General features: G+C 41.1%; 1 long non-coding RNA gene across 1 annotated transcript in view; it reads right to left on the bottom strand.

Annotated features, from left to right (window-relative positions):
- Window positions 1-4,796: 4,796 nt before the first annotated feature.
- The window catches only part of LOC103905663, a 149,881-nt gene continuing 126,839 nt past the window's right edge, over window positions 4,797-27,838 (bottom strand). The window contains exon 6 of the long non-coding RNA XR_657968.2: window positions 4,797-7,105. This is a non-coding gene — a long non-coding RNA (uncharacterized LOC103905663). The remainder of the gene's footprint in view (window positions 7,106-27,838) is intronic.

The following is a 27,838-nucleotide window of genomic DNA, read 5'->3' as shown; positions in this document are numbered from 1 at the left end:
TAGGATGTTTTAATTGACACCTCGTCCCCATCATCACGACGTACACTGAAAAGTCATCATCTTGGGAGATACAGGACTGGAAATTAGGATGGCAGATAATTATCCCATGGGCTGCAAACATTTCCCTCAATGGAATCCCAGCCTCCAAGGGTCAGCAGCGAAGAAACAAGCCCATGTGCAGGGCACAACTCCACCATGATGGGCACACTACCTACTAGAGCTACGTGTGGTTGCTGAGAGCACAGGGGCCTGTACAGACCCCCCTAAGCTGGTGACAGGGTTTTGGGAGGGAGGCCAGGGGGGTTCTACCAGCTCTCATACGTACTCTCTTTTGCTGCCTTCAAAGGGAATGATGTTTTAACTCTGTCCACTCCTTCATTTGTATATTCTACTGCTATAAGTCAATTTTCCCCAATTAGCTAGTGCCATGTGTCAAGTTTACTCAGTTTTTTTCCGCTTTCTTTATTGCTCTTAAATTAACTGGCAGCTCAAAGTTTCATCTAAAGCTATTTTGTGTGCTTTTTCTGCCTTAAAAAATGCTCATCCAAGAATTATTTACTCAGTCCCAAGCTTTAGGAAGTCACCTTGATATGGGAGGAAAAATATCTGTTAGAGTTGCTTTGTGTTAATATGTTAGTGAAGGGAAAGAAATCCCAGATAGAGCTGTGGATGTGACTGGTTTCATCCTTTGAGAAAATACATGTTCTAAATCAGCTCAGTGGTACTTGTGTCACTGAGTTTATTTACTCAGTCCCAAGCTTTAGGAAGTCACCTTGATATGGGAGGAAAAATATCTGTTAGAGTTGCTTTGTTTTAATGTTAGTGAAGGGAAAGAAATCCCAGATAGAGCGTGACTGGTGACTGGTTTCATCCTTTGAGAAAATACATGTTCTAAATGTGGTACTTGTGTCACTGAGTTTCTAATGTTGTTGAAAACTCACCAATATACCATGATCTTTTAAAAACTTAAACTTAAAATTTTGACCCAAGAGTAATGTCCCCCTTTAAAAGAAAAACCTCCAGAATTAAGATTTCAGCTGTTTCATCCTGAGCTAGAGAACTATTTTTCCTAGCTGCTGCCTGTATTGGGCTTCAAACCAAAACTGAATGAATGCAAAGGAGGAAGCCTAATGTACAGCAGTTTAAATATATGGAGGCTTTTGGGCTTTTGGAACATCAAACCCTTCAGAGTACAAAATATTTGCAATTTGGTATTGCAAGCATTTCCCTTCCCACTGGAAGGTTAATTTATCATAGAGGAATACATTGCTCTCAGGCAATATCACAGGCTGGTTGTGTTCTTGCTACCTCAACTTATTCTTATAACCAGAAGAAAATTAGTGTCACCTGTGGTGAGGGTTGTCTTTGAGAGACTGGTCTCATATCATACTCCTATTTAAGGGAATCAGTTCAGAAGTTGAGGGTAGGGCTAAGGATCGCAGTGGTATTTTTTGCCTTTTAATCACAGCCTTTTCAAGGTAATCCATATTTTAGCAGTAGTCCATAATGTTATCTTCATTTGTAACCTGTTGCCATATTTATTCCATAGAACTTTGCACATAGCCTATGACCATGGAGGCTTACTCACTGCAACTCCTCCCAGCACAGTTTCCAGCAATACCTCCCAGCCATTTGCAGCTTGTTTAGCATGCAAAACCCCACACTGGGGTTTACTCTGGGTTGAGTAACGATGTTCTTATTACACCCACTCACTATCCTTAATATTGGGTAACAGGAAACCAGGGGATGAAACAAGCTATTACTTTTGGTTTCTATGGTCCTGAATCTGTAAGCTCTAGTTCTATGGGGGTATCTGCTCTTTGACAACACTTCCCATATTGTGTTTCAGCCAAGAAGATCGATGTACCTTAGTTAAAGTGAGTCATTCACTGAACCTAGGCCAAACTTTGAAGCAAATCTGGGCCAGTTTACAGCCTCAGGAGGAAACCTGGTTTTTGCATGAATTAGATGTGAAAATAAGCAGAGCCTGACTGACATCTTCCCTGAATTCCAACTGTAAGGGTAAAAACCCAGAGGGCATGAGCTTCAGGCATGACAAAAATGAGGAGGGGAAAATCAGGCTTCCTGTCTCCCCTCCAAGAGCCAGAGAGACACGTTACTCAGAACTTAGGGTAAATTGTTGATTATTTATACACTAATTAAGTAATGTTTATAGAATGTCTTACATATGTAAATTGCTGTAAATATGCTTACATTTTTCCTGCAGTCTCCAATTAAACGAACTTTCATTTTAGAGCAAAACAATTCCATACCAACTTGTTACACCAGTTCTTTAGCCAGGCAGCTTTTTAGCTAATGGTTCCAGCTCAGACTGCACTATTGCATTTCTCTGAGGAAATTTCTGTGCTGGTTTGTAGTTGTTTTAATTCCATCACAGATCACATTCTGTTTAATGATAATTTGATTTTGCATTGCAAGACCCAGATGTACATTAGGAGGGCACAACCTTTCCATTTATCTCTTAAAGTAACTATTTTTTCCCCAAGTTCCATCAGGTTAAAACAGTTAGCAATTTTTCTCCTTGAAGTCTCCCTTCAGCTTGGCCAAGATATATAATAGATCAGTGTAGCTACAAATGCATTACAACATTAGTCATCAATTAGTTTTAAACCATCGCTGTAATATATCATTTATCTAGCTTGCTGTAGCACTATTGTGAACATTTAATTTTTTAAAGGCATCTTGATTTTTTAACCTGACGGCTGCATCCCCTTTTGTCTCCTATACAGACATCTCCTTAAGGAACAATAAAAATTAGATTTGTTTGACCTGCACTCAGGGTTCGTTTAAGCGAGATGGATTTTAATTGCTCTGCCTAGTCTACCAGACAGCTTTTATGTAATATTCCAGACATTTACGCACTGTCTTTTGCCTTGCTGTAAGCAGGTGTGTGTGCCCACAAATGCCTGTAAAGCAGCTCTTACAATTCATTTCACATCTCTGACAATCCTCTGGGAAATTGCTTACTCTGAGATATCATTGGCATCAAATTAAGGGCTCCAGTCATTGCCACTTCTTTCATCCTAATACCATTTTCTTTTGTCTTTAAGATTCAACTTTTTGAGTCGGTAATTCTAAAAGGACTTTGCTGAGGACTGTGTTCCTTGTGCTTGCATTGTCATCATACAATGCAGATGACTCACCTCTGCATCTCCGGATAGTGAGAATGTGTACAGAGCCTCACCTGTCTCTCCCAAAATCCACATTGTCCTTCTACCATTTGCAATACCTTTGACTTAGATTTATGATTTGAGAAGGTTTGGAGTATAAGACAACTAAGACTGAGAGAAGCATGTCTATGCCACAGACGTTCACTATCTTGAAGTATCTCTAACTTCAATTAGTAAGTCATGCGAGCAAGTTATCACAGCATTGACTCAGAGCCCAAAACACCCTGACTTCTCTGCCAGCTTAGAGTAGAGGCAAAATGAGCTCACATTTGCCCACGATGAACCTTATTTGCTCCAGCTGCTCCAGCAGGGAGAGGAGAACCTCATGCGGAGAGTTCTCTCCCTGCTGACTCTCCTCTTCCACGGGTGATACAATCTGAAGACGAGGTCCTCTATTTTTCCTGTTCTTCCCATTCCTAAAAAGGAAGATTTGGCTGTCCTGTGAGTTACCAAATCAGCACAAAAAAATGGGCCTCCTAAGCAGTTATTTGTGCCTACAGCTGGTTCTGGTCTACGCTCTGTTGGACACACACATGTACTTAATTCCCGTTTGTGCTGGATGCCTATTAAAAGAACAAATCTGCAAGTGAGGAGGGTCTCTTCTACCATGTCAATGGAAGTGAAATACGTAAATCTCCTGCATGCTGAGGGCAAATGTATGCTTAAAATGCTTGGGAGAACAGCTGTGAAAAAGAATAAGCGGTTTGTATTATGCTGCAAAGTGTCACTGATCCAACATGCTAAGCTGATCCTCATGTAGTACATTGTGCTTGCTCCATGCTTGCATTATACTGCCTACTGCTTCTATGTGTGGGTAATTCAAAATGCACGGCATTTCAGACAGCATAGAAAAAGGGACAAACCTGGCTTCTTCTGTATAACCAGCATGGTTCACAGCAGCAAGGGACCACTGGATTGGAAAGAACAATTCCAGTTAGGGGCCCCGTGCAGTGAGTGGAGGTGGAGATCATGGTGAGCCACGGAGAGAGCTGTGGAGGAGCAGGGGGAACTGCCTGTCTTTCCTAGTCTGGGAAGCCATAAGAGGGATTGGAATAATCTTCCTCGGTGCCACTGTTTTTCTCCCCTTTTATCGGCCAGTGGTGAATCCCAGTCACCTGGGAGACATCCTGGAGTGAGACTGGTATATGATGATAGGGGAATCACAAAACATTTAAATAATATTAAGGGTTCTGTAGGAGACTGTGGAAGGAAGTCCCATTTCCTTTCCTTAAAACTGAACAGAATTGCACACTTGACCAAAACCCACAGTACATCTTCAAAGTGCAAAGTACAGCTGCAGAGCTCAAGGCATTCATCTCCCACCCGCCCTGTCTGAGCCAGCACCCGAGCCCAATGATAAACTGCACATATGATTTCCCTCTGGACAAGAGAGAGAAGCAGCAGAACATCTTAGATGTTAATTATGGCATCAATGGAAGAAATTCGGATGCTACACTGAGAGAAGCCTTAGAAGACTTTACATGATATAGAAACTATGAATACACCAGTGACATCAGGAAAGAGATGGGAGGTCCAATGCACGCGCTTTGCATATGGACACATAATTCTTAATTTCATATTCTGTTTTTTTTTCTAGGGCTTATATATCCATCAATAACACACACCAATATTTTTAGTTCCCTGACAGAAGCACTGAAAATCAGAACCCATTTATTTAGTACCAAACAAAATCAGAAATAAGAGTGGGCTTCAACACTGGAATACAAATTTCTAAACCTCTGAGGACCAGATGTAGCAAAGCTGGAACACTCGACAGCTGTAATGTGCACCGAGAAGTCACATTTGTTCATGAAAAGTCACATTACTTATATTAATTGGATGTGTCCAGCTCATCCTGAGTCCACTTAAGTCTTGGCAAACCTCTAGCTCCAAGGCATAACAAAAATATTAATATAGATATGCCTTTATATTACGCCATTTACATAACGACTCCCACCTTTGCAACCTAATACTTACTCTTTGGAACACAGAGAACTATTGACTCATATCTGGACTGGGATGCCAAAACCTCTTAAATTTAGAGATGTTTGGAACAAGAGAGTTTGGTTCAGGCCCATCCACAACAGCAAATTAAACACAAGTCATCATCTGTTCGAGCGACATTTTCAGCATGTCCAGAGCCTAGCGTGAGCTGACATTCTTTCTCCCAGTAAGATTTACAAAATTTGCGCATTGAAAAGTATTGAGGTAAACCACGGTCTGAGGGCCAAGTGCATAAATTAGACCAGTCCCCTCCCTTCAGTAAATTACATGTATACACGCTGTAGGTTGGCTAACTATGCTTTTGGCAACTTGAACAAGTCTGTGTGAGTGCGTGTTAACAGAAGGGGAGTTTGTGTCATACTCATGCATTTACATTTTCTTTTCTAAGACTTTGGTGCAAGGAATACGTTGTACATCATCTTTTCCCTCCATTCACATCAGATACTAGATTAAACAGACAGAAAAAAAAATGTAATATTAAAAGAGTTGGCACATACTGCACTTTCTCAGCAGAAATTGTGTCACTTATACATCAGTTTGGTTTAAATTACGTAGGTCAATTTAAGGTCAGCAAGAAGTGCCAGATTAGCATCCTTAGAGACTGAGGTCCTCTCCTCATTCACAGAACAAGTCCAGATCAAGAAACGTCAATTAAAGCTTCACGCACAATGTTTCTTCCTTAGAAGACAGTTATATTTCCTCAGGCCAACCAAGTGCTCACCTGTTCCTTGAGCCCTCTGCTTATATGGCAAAACAAAATGACCAGTTGGCCTGATGATAAGGGGACTGAGACTATCAAACTGCTTCTTCAAACACTGTCAAGATTTTTGAGCTGCATATTTGCAGGAGTCCATGTACCTGTGAAATAACTGAATCACTGTCTTCCATGTGTCAAAATTATGCCATTTCTGGGCTGTTCCATCTTCCTCCCACAGATCTACCACATTTTAGGTAGAATGCATGGCCTAAAAACCCAAATACATGTTGCAGCTCAGACTGGCTCTTGGTGACTTCTAAAAAAGTAATACAGTGAACACCACTAGGAAACACACACAGTACCCCGAAGGGATGCAGTTTGCATTCTAGGCTTTCAGCCTTCCAAACCGGATTATCTGTGCAAAGCTTTTCTCTATGACCTGAAGAACCCGTAGAATTATTTTTAATTGAAGGCCGAAAGCCTCACGTAACCAGATGACATGAGAACTAGGGCTTTCTGAAAAATGGAAAACACGGGATGATTTTGGACTAAAACACAAAGGAACTGAATATTGTGCATACATCTTCTCCTGAATTTCCAGCAAATTCATCCTCTTGCCAGGCATCTCACTCAGCCCAAGCCCTCCTCTTGCAAAATTCCTTGGTATCCCATCTTCCAGGCTGCCTGATATATCAGTTTCCCCTCAACTTCTTTCCAGAAGGTCTTTCCACAGATCCATGGCATTCCAGCACTGTGGAATTCCTCAGTGTCCCTTTGAGCAACTGAAGGATGTGTTACTTTGCGCAATATGTTCAGGCTCTTCCTACCGTGTCTTCAGCCCCTCCCAATGTCTCCTGTGCAGGGTGAGGGAGACGAACAGCAGAAGCAGTTGCAGGAGTGTCTGGACAGAGGATCAGAGCTCAGTTCCTTCCCTTAAATCCCTTGTGTTCACCTCTTAGCAAGCAGAACTGTTGTTCCAGAAATGAGATCCAGAAATTATTTCATTCCAGAAATTGAAGTTGCAGGAGAGGTTTCCCTCCTTCCAGTTCTTTCTAAAATTATATCCAGGAAAACAAAGTGATTGTTAGGGGCTGAGTTGGCAGGGGGGAGGAAATCCTGCGTGTCTGTCTCCCAGAACATTCTGTCGTCTCCTTTTGGCATTGCATGTTCAGCCCTGGTTTGGAAGTGGCCACTGGATGGGAGGTGGATTTACCTGAAGAGGGAAAGAAAGCGATGACAAATAAAGTGGGCTGCCAGTTTCCTGCAGCACAAGACAGGAGGAGATGGTGCACCACTCGGTGAACCCTCTCTCCGTACTTCTGGAGCATCCAGCCCTGCTACTCTCTGCTGTGCCGGCCCTCCAAGCAGCAGAAGCCAGCCTGCAAGCTGCGCAGGCAAAGGTGGCAGCGCCTTAGGGACGAGTCTGCTGCTTTGGTGTTGATGGAAGACCAGTCCCAGAGCACCAGCACTGCTTACAGCAGCTCCCTCCTTGGCTTTGCCCTCCTGTTTCCTCCTGTTCCTAATCTACAGAAAGAGATCTGCTGCTTCACAGTCCCTTCCCTCCTCTGCAATTAGGACTACACATCATTAACAGACCCCAAAACACAAGCCTGAATGCAATTCCCAGACACATGTCTCTGGAGACTCTTTCCAATGTGCACCACATTTTAAAAGAAATGCTTTCTCTCATGCCGCTCCCTCCTATTCCAAATAACAGAACAGTCTGGTAGCAACTACAGCAAACTCACAGTGGGAAATATAACAGTAGAGAAGTATTCAGTGTTCACAGTAATCATCTCCTTTACTATGATTTAGCAGAAATGTGGCTGGCATGTCCTGAATATAAAAAAAAGGTCTTTTGAGCATAGTGCAGAAACTTCTGCTACAAAGTTATGCAAATTCCAGAGCTTCTGTTTCTGTAAATAAAATTTTTCCAGGGGAAAACATACAGAGGAGACAGTCATGTGCTTTAGCCTGAACAGGAATCAGGAAATTCAGGGTCTAGTCCCAGCTCCACTCGCAGACAGCTACTTTGGCTCACTTGGCTTCAGTTTCCGCTTTCCATGGTAAGACCAAAACAATAATAATAAAAATCACAATGAAAGCAATAGAAAAATATTTGCATAATTATTTAGCATGTGTTTGCATGCTTTGTATGTTAAACAAGGGATTGTTCCTCAACCCACAATCTCAGGACAGATAGGGAAGTAGAAAGCGGGTAGGAGAACGGGAACAAAACCTAATACGTGTAGAAGTAAATTCAATTCCTTAGAAAAACAAGCTGAAATGCATATTTAAGAGAAGCTAAATATGCAAAGACTCAGAGCCTGGTGGAAAAAGTCAGGGAGTTCATACTGGGAACATAGGCTATGACACAGAAGGAAGTATGGAAATAATTGTGGAAGAAGCTGATAAATGGGTGGACTGGGCTGGAAATACTGGTAGAGCTGAAGGCGGTATCATGACAGGTGTACAAACGATGATGATGATGAATACGTTTTCAGTTTGGACAGTGATGAAGCATGAGTCCTGCTGACTAAGGGTGAAACAGCCCAGACAGTGACTGTTAGATTCTGCTGCTCCAGGGCAAGATGCATTGGACTGCATCTAAACCAAGGCAGGACTGCCTATCTGCAGATCTCAGCTCCTTCCAAAGCAGTGCTCAGAGCCAAGCACCCGCCTGAGGAAGATACTGCTCCACAACTCTTTGATATGGCACATTTACCAGCAGGTTCAACCAGTAATTCAGTGAAACATGCATTCAAGTCAATAGGACAAACCCATGTGGGAATAACTGTGAGTCACATCATTGCAGGAGTGGCACCCCTGCACCGAGCCAAGCCCATCCCAGAGCTGTTCCGTTGGCATCCAGTGAGGGTCTGCCACAGATCAAGTTCTCCATCTGAAATATCAAGCCCTGCCTCATCTGGGACAAATTTACTGCTTTGATCTTTAGACCCCACTGTATGTGGACATGCCAGATGAGATTTCTTAAACACTCAGACATCCATGGAGACAGAAATATCAACAGGAATCAATGCAGAGTTATGTCACCTTGGCAAATTCAACTTACTATGTCCCCTTTGTGCTTTGACAACTTTCAGCTGAGGCTGGTTGTATGATTTGTTGAACTAAATTAGGGAAAGGCTGATTCAAGAACAAAAAAATTGAGCTGAAAAGGAACTGGGGTTTTCATACTCAATGAAGTAAAATGATAATCACCTATCAAGAGAAAAATATGTGATAGGTGCCTCTGGCAGTAAAATTCTTAAGAGCATCATGAGCTCCAGGTTACAAGAAAAAAGACAAAGACATAAAGAAGAACAGATTAACCCAACCATGGGAGAACAGCAAGAAAAGCAGCTGGTTCAGATATTCATATTGACAAAACTCTGGCTGGCTACCAAATATACCCTTCCCACGCAGAAATAATTTGGGCTTGAAGGGAGCATAAACATCCCTTACTATTCTATATCATTAATTGTCAATTCTACTTGGTGTCCAAATCCCAGAACATTAACATCTGAATTCAAATATTATGTGGTCCTAATCATCTGAAAGTAACTACACCCTTTGCCCCACAGTACCCTCCTTAGGGTTCATGTGGGGAGAAGCATGACTTGCCATATGGAAAATATCAGTCAAAATAAAATATTTTTATCTTATGTTGAGTCATTCACGGTTTCCCACTGGTGTTTGCCATAAAACCAAGAAAAAGTGAGGTTGTTTAAGCACTGTCTAGTCTCAGGGACTGCAAATGGATGTACATCCAGTTTTACTGCAGTCTGGTGTAGTCTTTCTTGATGCAATAAGCACGTTTAGCCGTCTACAAATTCCATAGATGTTTTTAGTAAAAGTGGGAGGTTGTGCTACCAAAGGAGAACATGAGCCAAAGATCTTCTATTATCCATATCCTGTTAAAGGTCAGACAGAGCTCTTACCTCAGTGCTATAATGTGACCAGAAACTTAATTGAAAATATACGAAAAGGTTATTAATAAAGAGATGAAGCCGTAGTAAATTTAATATAGCTCACAGAAGGACTTTTGCTAGAAATAGAAGGTTAGATAGATAGATAGATAGGCCTTTAATTAAGGTGTATTGCTGGGTTAAGTGTAAATTTTCCAAGCAAGCATGAAGTTGGAAAACTGGTAATTGCTTCCAATTTATATTATAAAAACCAGTCATATTAATTTTACTTCCTATGACAGCCTTACTCAATTCTAAGGTTCATTCACTTAATTGGAAGGGAGAATTCTTTGAGTAAAAACATAAGGAATTGAAGAAAGAGACAGACAGATTGCAAGAATTGAACGAACAGCACTTTAAATGAAATCATTAAAACCCCTCGTCCAAGATTCTCAATAGATTTATGTTTGCTGTCCTCAAGGGATATTTATTATCAAAGCTGAGTAGGAAAAGATTGGAAATTATATCAGAAAAAAGTCTCTAATGGTCTTCTTGAAAATTGAATCTGAAGAACTCCCTGTTTCTATTACTATCGTAATTTTTCCATGTCTCAAAATTAGTGTAGACTAGAAACTCAAATGTTTGTCTCACTGAGACCTCTTGCAACAATGGTATAACTTGGTCAAGTGTAACCAAAAGGCACACATGCATACAAACTAAATTTGCCTCAACTGTACTCTTGTCTTGTTCACAACAGAGAGTTACAGGAGGGAGTATGTTCAAAGAGAGCATTGCTGTAAGTATTCATACAACTCTCTTTGCATAAAGCCGGCTCAGGAAAAAAAGCCTTACTGAAGCGGTGAGTCTTTGTGGGTTTGGGAGTTATCCAGTTAGTGATAAGGAAACAATACGTGGTGGCTTAAGTGGCAAATACCAAGCAGTAATGATAAGAGCTAACATTTAAAAGTAATAGTCCTGGAGAATACAAGTAATTCACAAGACTAAATATCAAAATCACTTGTTGACTACTATTGAATAATAAATCTACATCTCTTCTGCAGGTAAATTGCCTTAAAAAAGAAGATTAAGTTCTGAGGGGGGTTGTTTAGTTTTTCAGTGTGAATATTCACACAGCTTCAGTGATATCTAGATAACTGCCTGCTCTCCGTCCCCTGACAAAGACCAACACAGGACAGCTGTTTCCACATTTACTGTTACTGGATAAGAGATATAATTCTGTAATTATAATCAACCAACATGCACTGAATTTTAATCTCCCAATGCATAAATCAGAATAAGTGCATCACGAATACATTCCTGGCATGGACAAGTGGGTTCTGCTACAGAGAAAGGCATCAGCAGCACTATACCCAAGTCTTTCTGGGATCCATTTAAGCAGCCACTTGAAAAGGATCCATAGCAGAAAGATGACCATAAAAGTGGGGAAAGCTGAGGCAAAGACAATGATAAGTAGCACAGAGCTAAATCTCTCCCTGTCAGAAGTCAAATGATGTTAAAGCAATTACTCTATGGATGGTTGTGGTCTATGTCTCTCGTTTCTGGAGGGAAGTGACATGGGATATTACTCCATCAATGGATATAAAGAGAAGGTTAAAATGTCCTGATGCTAATCGTTCAGCAAATATAAAATAATCATGTTGTGAAAGTATTTAATACTTTCCATTTTCAGTGATGAGCAAGCTTTAACCAATTAAACAGCAAGGTTAGAGTAATTAAAAGCTTGGATGTTAGGTTGCTAATAGGAACAGAATAATAGATTGAATGAATTATCTTTAAACAATTCAAGACTAAAAGAAAACACCAAAACATTCCTATGTTTACATGAAAGGAATGAGATCTCAATACGTCCAGAACATTAAAGCTAGCAACAATAAATTTTTATCTGTCAGCGGGAAGGGAAGATAGAGCTCCAGAAAGCCCAGGGAGGATTAGGGAGAACAGTAGACAATCAACAGTGAAACGGAGACAAAGCTGGGAACATAACTATAAAGTGCTTGAGGAAATCCCTAAATCCTTTGGTATTAAAGCATTCACAATGACTTTTCAATTTTGTGACCAGCCTCACTATTGGGAGAGTTCTGTCATTTATGACAGTGGAAGCAGGATCAGGTCTTAAAGTCAATAAGTTAAAAAAGCTTTAGTGAGGTTTGAAGTTATTTCATGAAATGCACTTACGGTGATTTGCTTAAGAAAGATACAGCTAATAGCTACTAGTAGGCCTTAGTCGTGAATACAGAAACAAGTTAAAGCAAGGTAAGATACAGTGTGAAACCGAAGCATTTCAGCTGCTCGGTAGGAAGTTGTGCAATCAGAGTTCGGTGATACCTTATGACAGCAGCAAGGCTTTCCCCATCCTTTGCTTCTGCCCCTGTGCTACACTTGCCACCCATTCATGTGGCAAGACAACTGTTGTGGAACTACGTGGAGAACTGGATCACTGAAATAACCCAAGTAAAAAAAAAAAATTTAAATAAAAATGAGGGGGTTGTCTGTTTTCTTTAGCCCAGATTATTTCCATGACCTAATTTAAAGCACACCTCCACACACAGTTGCACTGGCACCAAGAGGAGACAGTAACCTGCAGCATGAGGGCAGAAATGAACTTCCAAGAGTAGAAGGAACTTCTTAAAGTGGCTTTATTGCTTTGCTTTTGTTTTCAGTAAATGTAAAATAAGCCGCCTTCAGGAAAAGAGAAGTAAGCTAACTTCCACTTTCCAAGGGTAAAAGTGAGCACCCAGGCAGTTATCACGGACTTGCTGAAAAGCTGTGTGTTCACACCCTACCTTACTCTTCTCACTAACTCTGAGAGGGACAGAGCAAGCACATTAATTTGGCACTACAAATCAGTTCTGATAAACCTCCACATTTGCTAAGAATTAAGCCCTAAAAAGAACTTCTCTGGTATCTGAAATAGAGTAAGATATGAAAGACTGTCAAAAGCTGAAGAAATACAATGGAAACTCCCTTTGCTTTCAGTAACTACAGGGTCTAGGTAAAGCATAAGAAGGAGGGAAAGGGACTGTGTTATTTCAGGGAAAAAATATCCAGGGTTCTTGCCCAGAGGGACAGACCCAGCCATTCTTAACTGGAAGTACCCCCTGTTCCACTCTGTACCAGTTTCTGCTTCTGCCAACAAAATAAGAGTTCTTAAATTACGTCTCTATTGTGCAGTGGTTCTAAAAGGACGCCGCATACGTAGAAAAATGTAGCTGTTAAGATCAGCTTCCTCACTCCCTCTTCTGCATATGACACCTCTTTTACTTAATCCTTTTGCTTGTTCATGTGCTCTGAAACAACCGTGAAGCTTTGCATCCCAATGCTCAGTCAGACACAAGGAGGTACTGCCCACCAATCTGGTCCAGTCAACATCTCTCAACATCCTTCACTCATCCCTTCTCCTGCCACCTCTGTATCTTTGTGCCTTTTCATTTGGATCTTTCTCTTTAATTTTTAAACCTCTACTTTTTGCCATGTGCAAAGTCTTTACTAGTATGGGGTGGCACCTTCTTTAAAGCTGCCCGAAAAGCACCTTTCCTTCATGAAGCAGAAGTCACCCGATTAGCCAATATGCTGCATTCCTTTTTAGAGAGGGATGAACTCATTGCTCTCTAAGTAGTTCCATGAGCACTGGGACAAAAGAAACCTACTTCCCGCTCTGCCTTTACTGTGTGGACTCTGATATAGGGGTTGTGTTTGCATTTCCCTCATAAGAGGTATTAAGAAGACCTCTTAGCCTTTAATTGGCCAGCTATTTGCACAAAATCTATAGGAACTTTATGTATTTGACCTCTACTTCCTAAGCAAATTTGGTTAATATCAGCCAAAACCATCAAGGATTACTAGAAAGGGAGTAACAGACTGCCATATACATACGGGTCGTGAGTCTTGTTTCCTTAGAAAACTTGGCTAAAATAATCCTAGCAGCACTTACCTTTTTTCAAGGACAGTCTTCATGAACAAAGATACAACGTTGAAATATCTTTCTAACCATTCAGGTACCATTCCATGTTATACATTCTTTTTCAAGAAAGCCGAGCATAGTAACTAAAGCAAGATGAAAAGAAAATTTGGCAAAGAACAAAACAGCAACAAGGCACTGTTGCCTAAAATACGGATACAACCCATGAAAAGCTTGGTTCTCCTTCCTGACACATCCTTCTCTTTGAGTGTCCAATGTTGTGGGTTTTCAATAGATTAATTTCTCATTTAAGAAGTTACAGTATATCTCACTTTTTTTTTCCCAATCCTGTTCACAAAACAATTACTTGCCAGGTTTCTTATTCTACTATAGGAAGAAAAAAAGTTTCCAAAATCAGGTATTACTCAACAATAAGCAAATAATGTAGAACATTTTTGCAATATGGTAATAAATTTAAAAATCTGGTCTTTGTTAGGGCCCAGCCCAAAGCCCTGTAATGTCTGTGGAAAGACTTTAGTCAGACTTGATCAGTCCTCATAAATACAGCTGTTAGTTCAGACTGGAATGTTGATAGTGTAAAGTGAAATAACTTGGGGCTTCACTTAGCCTTTTCACAAACAAGCATCAGCAATATCAATGGGAATTACGCATGTGCAAGTGTGGGCAAAATGCAAGTACACTGTCTACATCAAGTCCTCAGCTTATGTAGCAAATGTTATCCCTACAACAACATATCCAGCATACTGTCAGTCCGCCCAACTGATTTTCTTCCCGAATAACAATCTGCAAGCATCAGGATGCCAAACATCACTGAGTGATACAACAGCAGGAATAGGTCCAAAATGCAAGCTGAAATCAGGGCCAGATCCACCCCTTCCCCTTGCTGTCTAGCTCTGTCAATCCATTCTCTTTTCAGATCATGGGATTTATTCCAGAATTACAGAGTTATCAATCATCTTCTGAAAAAAAAAGCAGTAACTTCTACGCTGTCCCCTAAGCCCTTCCATTTTGGTCTGCTTCAGCCCTTACTACCGCAGCTATATTTCACCTCTACTACTCTTTCTCCTAGAATCCAAGGAGGGATAAGTGTGGCCATCAGAAAGAAAGCCTTAAAACAGCCTTAGTCTTCATGGTCCCCAAGCTGTTTTAGGTAAAGAAGATCATGTCCAGCTCTTAAGTATGTGGGTGTGGGGTTATATATATATCATCATAGAATAGTTTGGGTTGGAAGGGACATAATGCTATTTCCTAAACTTTAGCCCTGTTATCATGTCCAGCTCTTAAGTATGTGGGTGTGGGGTTATATATATATCATCATAGAATAGTTTGGGTTGGAAGGGACATAATGCTATTTCCTAAACTTCTAGCCCTGTTAATATTAGAATGATATGAAACTGAACGGCAGGAGTGATTTATACAGTCACCGCCATGCTAAAAGATAACACTATTTAAGTGGTCGTATGCTCTCATGGACAGTACACAGGGCTGGAGTCCAGAAGCCTGAGCTCATCCTGCCACTGACATCCAGTTCAACCTTAGGCAAATTATACAGCTTGATCCTAGACCTATTGAAGTCATTGGCAAAGGTCCATTTGACGTAACAGTACAGGATCAGGTCCTGCATCTCTCCTTTTGTTGCAAGGTGTCTCTAGGGTGAAAGTGTGTGAAGTGTTTCAAAGATTTAAAGTACTATAGTTGTCATCCTGCAATTCTTATTCATGCCTGATAATTTTTACTTGTGGGAGTAGGCCCATTGGCTCCATAGTCGTCATTATTTGTAACATTTCTAGTATTATTCATACCACAGCTAGTTTTCTGGCATATTTTCATTAATTTTAGAAGTGGAACGTTTTTAGCAGCATGCTTTACATATTCAATAGGTGCATGATATAATTAATCAAAGAAATGTCATAAGAAACACAAAGGAAATATACTTATTACATTCAATATTTAATTGCCCACAGTTACTCTCAAGTCAAACCTTCTGCTGTTCAGAGTTGTCACAGATCACTTACATTGTTTTGTGGGGTCTTTTTAGTGAGTCTAAGTCAGGACTTATTTTTCTTAGTTTTAGAGGTTTATTGTACCAAAATGAAAAAGCAAAATGACACCTCAGGTGAGGCGGTAGCATTAGTAGCTTACCCTCAATTCTGCAAACACCTTGTAGGGATTTTTTTTACTCTGTCAAACACAAGTTTGCAAATCTTGGCCCAAATTGCATCTACATGATGGAAATTTCAGCAGCCCTATAATGCTGCTGGGGTTTGTAGATCCTTCTCTAGATCCTCAAAGAGAAGTAAAATAAAGTGGGTCCAAAACACACATATGGGTTTGGCCAAGTTTGCCAAAGTTTAATTTTATGACTGAGTGGCCTGATTCTTTTCCCTTCATTATGCTAATAGTTGGAATTGCTCGTTCTCTCGTCTGTCATCTATTCTGTGGTGGTGTTGTTACAGGATGAAGCAAATGCCTTCCTCTAGGAAAGGGCCTTATAGGGCAGAGATTCCCTGGTGGTCCATAGATTAGATGCCTCCCTTTTTTCACCCCAAAAGGAGTGGTAATGAGCTAAAAGCTGCTACAAGTGCCACCTATAAAGGAAAAGAAAGCTACTAAGACACTTTCAGTACATGGGCATGTCTGGAACAAGGTTAAGTGAAAAATTGCTGGCATCCACAGTATACCTGCAAAGCAGGAGCAGATGCTCCATGTATCTGTCAGTGCCAATATGACTATTTCCAGGACCAGTTATGCCTGGTTGATTATAAACAGTTTAGGCAACTCCCATGATTGTTTTCATACAAGTCAGACTTTGGCCTTACAAACAGTGTTCTCTTTTATTAAATATGGTCCTTTGCACATGGCAATGTATTAGTGCTAGTCTTTATCTTACCTAACTTTAACTGTCTAACATCAACCAGCAATACTAAACTACCCACCCCAGATTCTCTACATATTTTGTAGAGTATTAGGAAGTGGCATTAGGAAGCGACTTCAAAGGGCAATTCATTTCAGCCCAGCAGAAAGAAGACAGACAGGATGAGTCACCATCTCAGAGTATCTACTTGTCCCCATTGACAACAGATCAAGAGTTGGATGACTTGCTTAGACTGAATGCTTAACTTCAGATGGCTTAAGTTAGGTGAAATGAATCCCACTTAGATTTTTATTCAACATCAAATTCTGCTGCTTCCCACAACCTAAATTATTTTAGTCATCAGGTGCCTTACTCATTGCCTTTTGCTGTTTTGTTCAAGGAGCTGATTTATGGAGTAAAAAGCCTTTCCTAGAAATGAAAATGAAAATGCTGCTTGCATTTTTAACTTTGCCTCTGTTAGCCAAGTACTTCCTGCAGTATGGCAAGGTGTGGGTGTGGTGAACTCTTTGTGCGTAATAGATGCCAGTGATGCTGAAGCCAGGGAGTAGGAGATAATTTTCAAAAGCTGCCTGGCAAGCAGTTGGTCAACCGGGTGTCAGAAGAACACAGAAATTGGCTGGCTTGGCAGCCAGCGCTGTGCTGGTTGGTGCACTAGAAATCAGCACTTTCCAGAGAGCACAATGGAAGTAGATAACCCAATCCTATGGAAGCTCAGCAGCAGCTGGGGGTGTCTGATTTCCTCACAGTCCTCTGAAAACCCGAGTGTTGGATTTTAAAGATGCAGCTAATGGATCTCCTGGTGACTCAACATGAGTCAGTCCAATTAAGAACTGAATCAAGCTCTCCAAATATTCCCATGAAGCTCTTCCTCTGAAGACTTCAAAGTGCATTACGAAGATTCAAAGTGCTAACAAGTAGGATAATCCAATGATGATATCAATTCTGGCATGACGCACTTCCCATGTGACCAGGGACAAGTCCATTTAGAGGCACACTTATTACAGACATTTAGAAGCCACACAGAGATTTGGACTGAAATACAATGAAGATTGCATCTTGACAATCTTCTCTGCAGAATTCTATAAACTGGTTGTAAAATTTTATAGAAAGAGCATTCCACTAACTATTGCACTCTGGGGGCTTTCCTATAATAAATACCTGTCCTGCTCCATTTTGGAACATAAACTGAGCTTTACTGCTCAGCCAGATCTATTGTCTGAACCATGTAACCCTAAAAACATGATTTTGCTATCAACCTCCTGTTTGCCTGAGGAGAAAATAAATAAAAGGCAAAGCTGAACAGAACCATGTTACGTATTTGTTTAACACTTCCTTGATGGAGCTAGAAAATACATGCATTAATATCACACAAAGTAGCTGTACAGTTTTTAGGACTAATCTAGTTCCTTCAGAGGACAACGATGAAACCACACACTGGTTTCATTTCGGTGAAAGTGCTGACTGGATTCTCAGAAGTTAATAGTGGGCCAGCCCTACAAAATAACAAATAGTTTTTCGAAAGCAGTGATTGTAGGAGCAGCTGAGCATGTTCAGCAGCATTGCTGCTGCTCTCACAATGAAAATGTTGGGGGCCTAATACTGAACCCACTGAAATCAGCAGGAAAGCTGCTATAAGCACCAACAATCCTTGGACTGAGCCCTTATGCAAGTGCTCTTTGTTGCAAAATATGATAGCGCAAATCAAATTTGAGAAACATTTTATTGGCAGCAGACAGTACGTCTGTCCTATGCATTGCGTTGATAAAGTATATGTCATCACTGCAAACACTTGCACAACATCTAGACAGTATGAGATATGCTTAAACCACCTTAATTGCACAGTGGTATACCAAAAGTTAGCAGCTGAGTTGCAGAGGCACCTCAGTGCAGCAAGAATGGATCAAGATTTTATAGCTCTAGGTACCACGCAAAAACATCCAGATGACCTCAGATAGTCCCTGAAAATCCTGGCCATCCTTGTTCTACCTATGGGTTCCCTGGTTTGAGAGGTGTTCTTCTGTGAACTAGCATTTGGAGCAGAAGACTGCCAGCATTGGCCTTGTTCTCGTGTCCCTATCGCACAACCAAAACCACAGCTGGCACTATCTGCCTTCCTTGCTTACAGCTTTCACAGAGGTTATAACTATACTGTAAACTCAGAAGGACCAGGGTACAGGTTTGATCCATGATCTCCCAAATTGTGTAACCGTTAGGACACTCCCTGGCATGGCACTGGCCTCTCCCAGTTAGCACTTTCCCAGACGATGCCTGGGCACACTTGGGGGACAGCAAAGGCCAAGGACTGTTTCCAGGAGGCAGTCTGGATGAGGCCACCTGTTTGGGATGCAGGAATGGGGGGAAAGAGTTGAATCATGTGGTTATGAGCCATGATACGCTACTTTGTGTTTGGGTTATTTTGTTTTCTAGCCATAGCCAGAGAGACTAGGGAATGAATGGTCACTCTTCCTGAGGCACTGAACTACTCCTCCTGAAAAAAAGTTGCTTACTGAAAATAGCACTTTGGTGAGAACATGCAAAGAGAAAGCTCACTGATTTTGACTAGGTTTGCCCTCTGCTGTGGCTAAGCTGAGGACTGCAGTCTCTCGGGCTGCCAATCAGCTGGATTCAGCAGCAATTCATTCACTAGAAAAAGTAGAAAAAGAAACAGGAAAAAACTATATGAGGTTTCCATGGCTACTGGACTGTATACTTTCTTCTGACCATTATCACAAATTTTGCCATCCAAACAAGCAACAGATGTCAGAAATAATGTTTGGTTTTAGTGAGCATTCATTTCAGATACATCACAGGGAAAAGTACTGCCTTTGAGCCCAAGCAAGTGGCACATTTTCATCTGTGGGCAAAACACAAAGCATAGACATCCAGACTTCTAAACACTGTCCCTAGAGCTCCTCTTCAGTAATATTTCCCAATTATGTTGAACTTCTAATTTCATATTCTTTTGTGATGGTTGTTGAAAATAACAGGTCAAGAGTAACACCACATAAGGTTTTCTGAAGGACTAACATATATTAAAAACTACAGCATTTTGTAGAGAAATGGCACAAATTTTGACTTTAATATTCTAGAACAATGAAGAGAGGACAGAAATAAAAGCCATGTAATCAGTTCCTCCTATCAGTGATGCTGGACTGTAGAGCAGATTATCCTGTATTCATTTATGATATATTCAAGACCAACAGGTGGAAGTACAAGTGGTGTTTCTTCTTCATTCCCCTGTGTGCCAGCTCAGCTTATCACTATTATTCAGATAACATAAAATACAGCTTAAAAGAAAAAACTTTCAAAATTTTCATTAACCACTAACCCTCTACTTGCTTTCCTATTATTCTATTTCATCCTACTTCCCTATTACAGCCCCCACACCCTGGTCCACTTTTTGGAGCAATACCTGGATTCTGCATTTGCTACAGAGCCTTCTTCCCTCACTTCCCTGTTTTAGATGAGTTCATTTCTTTAACATACAGGCAGCCTTTACAAGTTTTAGGACTGAAAGGTTCTATAGAGAATTTCATATCTCTGCCCAAATTTCAAGCACATAGTCTAAGGACTTTGCTAAACCAGAATCTCAGGGCTGTTGATTTACTGTTCTTGTAACTCAGACTTTTTTTGTCAAGGTATAATAGATTAAAAGACCCAGAGAGTTTCCTTAGATGTCTTTGCTGGTTAAACAGTCTGTATGAACCACAAGCTGCTCAATAGTTAATAATAACAAGCTGCTCCCCCCAACACTTGGTTTGAAAGGACTACAAGCTCTGAGTCATTGCACAGTTGATTTGAGCTTAACCCTAATAGCTCTGTTATGTTGTGGCTTATTCTTAAATCTTCTTGGAAGCAGGAGAGTGTCAACAATAAACTTGTAACGTTTAACACTAACACCAGGTAAACTGTTTTATCTCAATTAAAAATATCAGTAGTGTCCTTTCCACTACATCACAGATCTGTAAAGTAATGCTGGAGCAAAAGCATGTGCCTGCTGGTATATGCCTGAAGAGGTTCTGGGAATTAATTCTGCTTTGCAGAACTATTCCAGTTATTCATGTGACTCAGCAGCTGAGACCGGGATCTTCCTGCACTCACACGGTGACGTGCTGATTCAGGCTGGTTCAGCAGCGCGGGATAGGAGAGACACCTTATCAAAAGAAAAGCCCTCCTTGGGGACAGGCTCTCCCAGTAGCTGAAAAGGAAATATCTGTTGCGCTATCTGTGCTAGTCCGGTGGGGCAAGATTAGCAAGTTATTATTAGATCTGGATGATTTTCTTTACTCTGGCTAAGAAGGCAATCATTCTTTTCAACCAATAAAATATTTCTTAGTACTGCTGCTGTGATGTCTGCCCAGATGTGATCTCAGGGCTAAAGGCTAGCACTGTGTCAAAGGAAAACAGCACTCCACACCTCTGCTTTCAGAGTTATACCTAAGAGTATTTCAGCCACACTCAGTATTCAAGTTTTATTTATAAATGTTTTAGAAAGGATTGATACCTGGCTAACCCTTGTTATATGCATGTTGTGGACAGGAACAGTAAATTGTAAGTCATTTATCTGTTCCCCCTAGTCTTATTCAACTTTGTATGTAATGACTGATCAAAACATTCATAATAGATTAACCCTTTATAAACCAATTACAAATAGTATCTTGACCGACAGGGCACTCATCAGCCCCATTATGCACAGCAGATAGGAATTATCTGACTAAATGCAGGCATCTAGGATGGAAACCTGAGCATCTGAGCCAGTCACTCCACACTCTCTCTGTGAGTAACACAGTCAAAGGAGTGAGTTGAGTCCTCCAAAAGTAAACATCTAAAATAGGTCTATCAAATGGTAGCCAAAGCATTTTAAGTGACCTGCCCAGGATCTTACAAAACAGACTTTGGCAGATCAAGAACAAGACACACATCTCCTAATTCCTGTCCTTAGTCTCAGTCCACAAGACCACAGCTGCCCTATAACCACATAATCATAGTTCTGCAATTCTTCAGTGAAGCTGTGAATGCATTTGATCAAGGGTCTTAAATCTGCCAGCTCCAGAAAAACAGACTTCCTTTAATATTACGCACAATCTAGTATTTTTGTAGGAGCAGCCAGTGTAGTCAACGTAATCTCAGCCACCTAAACATTACAGTATACAGAAGTACCTGAAGTGCAGCGGTTACACCTCACACCGAGTACTATGTTTTCACTGTTCATCCTGATACAAGTAGCAATTACAAAGTATTTTTGCAATGTATTGTACCAATTGCAATACCAAAGTATCGCTTCCTCTACCTACTGTTCCTCTGCAGCCTCCTTCTCCTGACTTTACAGTTGGATTTTCTCTTTCAAGAGACATTATTTTCTGTCTGCTCTGCTGCTACTTCTCCCACAACAAATGGCACATTCAAAATATAGGCGAAACAGTATATTTAACCCCTCCAATGGGTAAAAGAATAATGACAGCAGCCCGTGATACATATGTGAATTAAAAAAAGCCATCTGCTGACACAGGCTTTAGTGGGTATCAATGGCTTGAAGCAGAAGGAGATACTGTCTATAAAACTGAAAACAAGGCTGTCCATAATAGAAAGGAAAGGAAAAAAAAATAATCTAAAACTATCTCAGGATGTTCTTCCTTTCCACCCTGAAGATCTGGAAGACTTCTTAATTATTTGTCAGACTACAGCTGTTGATGTAGGTACAGCCTCTCACAACTGCCTCCAGTCCATAAAGCTGTAAAATTCCTACCAAAAAGAGAACTTAAACATTTTTATCTGGCTTGAAAAACTTAAACACCAGGTACTCAGAGGCACAGATCCACATGGTATTTGAGGGTTAAAAAACAGAGGAAAACTGTAGCCTGGGAAAATTAGGGGCTTTCCATTCCTGGTGTAATGAAACAACAGATTTAAAGTTCAGAGTGAGAAAAGTCATTGAAAGGAATTAGATTTCAAGCTTCCTGAGACATACAGGCTTTGTTTTTCAAGGCTATTGATAAATCTATCAGTCTCCTGATTACTGTCCCCCCACCCCCTGAAAAACCCTCTAAAAAAGGAATTTGCTGCCTTAATTGGAAGGAAAAGGGTTTAAAGAATATCCACTGTAAGGTCTCTCTGAAGAAGGAAAGTCCCTGGAGGCAAAACAATAATTGGTTTTGACCTTCTGCAGTTAAGGAGGCGTTGGTAAAGACAAGACTTAAACACAGCCTGACAACTGTGAGTTCCAGTTAAATTCAGAAAGAGACGGAAATTGGATAAGCAAATTCCTTTTTGTTCATGACCCTGGTCCCGCTTTGCTTTCCCCCTGCAGCATGACACATCAGAATCTTTCCTGCGTACCATAAATCATTCGCAAGACAGCAGTAGTCTTTGAATAGCTGTCTTATATTACGTTCATATCTTCCAGACAAGCAGTATTAGCAGTCCCCTGTCTACTCTGGAACAGCAAACACGTTAAGTGCAGTACAAAGGCTAGCTGCAGCAAGGAAGGAAGCAGTGTGATTTCATTGCTGTTTTCAGCACGGTGTAAATTCCCTCTCTCAGAGTTTGGAAGAACTCTTCACATTAGCACTAGTAGCTGCTTGCCAATTTAACAAAATTTGGTTTTGAATGCAGAAACCCACAATCCTCATTCTGTCAGAAGCTGCAGCTGACAAAATGCTTTCCTTTTGAGCTCGTAGAGGACACTCTTTGCCATTCCCCGCCACTGCTCTGGGAAATGTAATGTTTCCTGTGTTACCTTCCGCATGGCAAGTGCTTCTTGTCTCGGTGTCCCTGCAAACTCCTGGCAGCAGCTGGAGGCACCTACACACTTCCCACAGCTTGTGCCTGTCAATACTCATCATCCCCGCTCAGCACAGCCATGCTGGCCAAGTGCCCTTCAGCTTGCCAAGGCCTACTCAGGCTCCCTGTATTATCTGTTACCTGCAAGCTCCACCGCTTTTAGGCAAATCAGAGAACGTGAAACTCATTTTTCCATTTTAAGGACATCTTAAGTTAATAATGCCTCCAAGGCCAGCAGAGCAAAGTTTTCCTTACAATGGCCCTGAATGCAAACTTACAATTGAATGTCGTTATACTTCAAAAAATAAGAGAAAAGAGAAATGGCAAAGACTCACAACACAAAGACCATAGACCAAATAAAAACGCATGAACTAATGATGAATTTTTCCACCTTAAATGGCCAGCCAATTTGAGATGGTCACCACTGAAACCCGACTCATGTAATTTGCAGATATGACTCACAAGAGTTGGAGGCCCAAAAGCAATAAAAGCACAGCTTGGAGAGATATCAAGACTTTGGAGACAAAAATTAGTTATTTTTAGGGTCTGATGAGACAGAGGTGAAAGTGTAAGTAAGTGGTCTACAATAAGGTAAATGTGATGTCCAGGTATTTTTGCAAAGTTGAAATGGTTTCACTTTCTCCTGGAAAGGAGCTGAAAGCTGGGAATGGCTTCATACGGATAGAGTTACCATGAGTTACGAGCAGTAGGACTGTCCCCGAATGCCAGCTCCACATGCTTTGACCTTTTCCCAAGTTTTGGGAAAACTTGCTTCTTACACGTGCCTCCTTCAGCTGAACCTAACCCCTGTTACCATTAGCCATGGGTCTTCCAGCCTTTCAGGTGTCATGACAGCTGACTCCTGTTGAGTCTATGGAAAGGACTCAGTCCCAGAAGCGCTCCCTTGCTCTTTTAGGCCAGAAGTGCCCAAAGAGTCAATGTGACATTCAGAGTCTGACAGCAAAGCAGAATATCCTGACAGTATCCAAGCCATGCTGCAGCTGCTGCAAGTCAGCAATGCTCAGACTCTGACCTGGCACCTTACGTGCTCTCTGAAACCAGGGCATTCAGCCCAAGCCTAGTCCCAGCAAGTAGCAACCAACCAGTACACAAAGTGCAACTGCAACTGATCTTTGGAAGGACCAGATTTGGAACACATTTCAGAATTACAGATCTCTACCATTTGCGTCCTCCAAGTCTCTGCTACCAAGATGCTTCCCAACCATGAGTCCTACCCTGTCTCATTCCGATTTAAAAATATTTGGTTAATTCACTTTGATTTGGGGAATTCTAGCAACTGACTTTCCTTCTTGCTCTGAATTTCATTCCACGGACTTAGACTTCTACGATGCACTGCTTCCAGTTTTTCTCTCCAGCCCTTAGGAAGTATTACGGACTATGACCAGGAGGCACAAATTAGGAGGAGAATGAATCCTTGCCTATAATAATGTTCAAGCTGTATGTAGGCAATGGGAATTAATAAAACTGGAACAGGCTTAGCACTGGCACTTTATGTAGGACAATACGTACCTCCTGAGCTGGGTCATGTACCTAGCACGTCCTTGCTGAAGTGCCAACTTTGCAGAGGAATGCTGACACTTACAGGGGTGCTGCTATGCACTATAGTAGTACAGAGGCTTCTGCAAAGAGCCAGCAAGGCAAGTTAGCTGGGAGCATATAAAAAATCTATAAATAACATTCTATAAACAAGGTTCCATAGAAGACCTAAAAATACCAAGAGGGCAGTTTGTCAGTTGATGGGGTTTTTTTAAGTTATTTTATTTATTTATGAACTTCTACTGAATGGGAATGAAGCTTTAGAGCCAGATAAGAAAAAAGAAAAACCTAACATTCAAATTGCACGATGCTGTGTGCCTTTAACGCCCCTAGAAATCAAAGATGCTGAGTTCCCATTACAGTGGCACAACCTAGCCTAAAACCATGGTCCTAAACCATTGTTGTCTGTTTACAGTTGTCATTCGACACTTGCTCAGTGTTCAGAAAAGATGATCCTTGCTCCCAAGAAGTCTCAGTTTAAGTAGCAAGGAATTCTTGCAACTTTTTTTGTTTCTGCTTCTTGTTTTTAATTTTCATGTTTTAACTTTTTGTAGCACTTAATAGTGAAACAACAGGTGTCAGCCATTAATCTCAAAATAGTTCGAAACCCCCCCCCCCCCAGTTTTCAGAAGACAAACCAGAGTCTTAGCACACTGAAGCAATTTACTCGAGCTGTCTGGGCAACTCAGTAGCAGAAAGAGCCCAGTCTCTGCTGCTGACATGAGCAAGGCCATGGTGACTCCTCCATCTTCTATTTTCAACACTATGAGTTGCAAGGGGAGCCCATGCTGGCAGTGGTGACATTAGGGCAGGAAATGAGCCAAAACAAGTGTTTTGAGTGTTACTTCCTAACACAGGAGCAGGGTATAGTTTTCTATCACGATCCTTTAGCTCTCCCCATTAAGTGCTGTAGTGGTTTCTGTTAAGAGGAGGTCAGATGAGGACCCGAGACAGACAATTTTCACATACTGTTCCAGCGTAAGGCTGCAGGAGAGAGCCCGGCAGAGACTTGCCTTCTGCATGGCACCTCAAGTTTGAGATCTCCTCAATTATCCATACGCAGCTGTTCTGGGAAAACACGCCATGCTGCTGGGGTGCGAGCATGTCTGCAGAGTCACACCGTGGCACAGAGGCAGGAGGGCACTTTGCCCTGCATATCCTTTTAGGTCACCACATTTGTTTTCAAAGTCTCTTGAATCCCTCAAATGTACATTTTAAAGATCATCAAGGCAGAAGCTGCCGTGCTTTCAGTGACACCTCTGTCAAATTATGCTCTCCTCTAAGAGGGGGGCAACCTAGCTTTCCCCTGTCCAGACATCCATGCTATGAGAATGACACACCGCCAGTCACACTGTTCACACCAACTGTGGCAGTAAACTTTATTTCAACTTTGACATTTAGTTCCTGTACAGTGACTCATGACCGCCTATGATGCTCCGTTTAGGGATGCAAGACTCAAAAGCCAATGCAGAAAAAAAATCAGCAAGTTACAGAAATCAGAAAGAAGCATTTGCTGAAATGAGGCACCTCATCATTTTTATATACTGCAGGGAGGAAACAATAGATGAGGACAAGTTCCAGTTGCTATGTCTTTTTGCAGAGAGAAGCTGGCAATTTATATTTAAAGTACACTTTACTAAGTGTACTTTTACCTAGTGTACTTTTTAAAAACAGTCTACCAGTCAATGGTGTCACCAAAACCATTTAGCTTAACGAAACCATCAGGTCTTCCAAATTCCAGAGTTTTAGAAAAAAATGGGACCACAAATTTGTTTTAGAGTGCATTGAATAAAACTATAAGGAATACCACATGCATTCCTTATCTTGTTCAGCCTATTTATAATCCTTGACTGACTTACAGCTCCTAAGAGAAACTTGAGCAATGAATGACAATTTGTGGCCCTTCTGACCAGGTCTGAGGTTTCTTGGGGGAGGTGGTAGGTGACAGCAGCAAACATGTTCTGTTTCTGAAGGAACAGTGAAACACGTGGGTACGGGGCTCTGTCGTCGTCCTGAGGAATCCACCATGGTGAAGCCAGGACATCAACCACAGCTGACCCAGACACAACTGAGTCCCCTCTGCCTGCCCCTTCTAAATTTACTAGCTATGTTCTGGATCTATTTATGTAGCTGGTGCTGAGAGAGCACTAGGAAAAAATAATAATTCTTAAAATCCTAAATTAACTTTCTATATGTGGGTGTCTAGAATTACTTCACAGATACCAATTAGGACAAACATGGTAGTATATAAGAAGTTAACAATTTTGTTTTTGTAGGTATTAGAGATTGTTTTCTTAGACTGAGTGAAGACATTCTGAAGACAAAGTAACACACAATTTAGCAATTAGCATTTACTTAAAATCTACATTATGTACAAACACATCTTACAAGGACGTGCTGTCACTTTCTCAGACTGAAAAGATGCTCCTTTGAAACCTTTAATTTCACAAGGAACACTTCCTCGTACCTTCAATGTATATATGAAACCATGAAACCTACTTTACAGATGGAGCTGAGCTCTGAGGTCAAAGACAGCTCACAGATTCTCAAAGCAGTAGCTAGTGTCAGCTAGAAGAGCTCTTGATTACTGCTGAGCTACGATGACTTCACCAGCTGAAGAACAGCCCAGAGTGCCCAAGTTTGCCTTAAGTTTCCACCTATAGGCATAAAATGCATTACCAAACTCCTGTAGCAGAAAATCTGTAAACAGCTAAATGAGGGCATATACGTATCTGCTGACTGGAAAATGTCCAAGTTTACCTACTCAGAAACCCAACTCCTTTCCCTCATCTTGCATCACAGAATTATTTATTTGCCTAAAGGCAGTTTGAGGCAATTAGTATATTCAAAGGTTGGTATTAAGACTGCTATTGATAGTGGCGTGGG

The sequence above is a fragment of the Aptenodytes forsteri genome, unplaced genomic scaffold (genome assembly GCF_000699145.1).
Source record: "Aptenodytes forsteri isolate BGI_AS27 unplaced genomic scaffold, ASM69914v1 Scaffold119, whole genome shotgun sequence".
Lineage (NCBI taxonomy): Eukaryota > Metazoa > Chordata > Aves > Sphenisciformes > Spheniscidae > Aptenodytes > Aptenodytes forsteri.
Note: the sequence above shows the minus strand (reverse complement) of the source record. Positions and strands in the feature narration are given on the sequence as shown.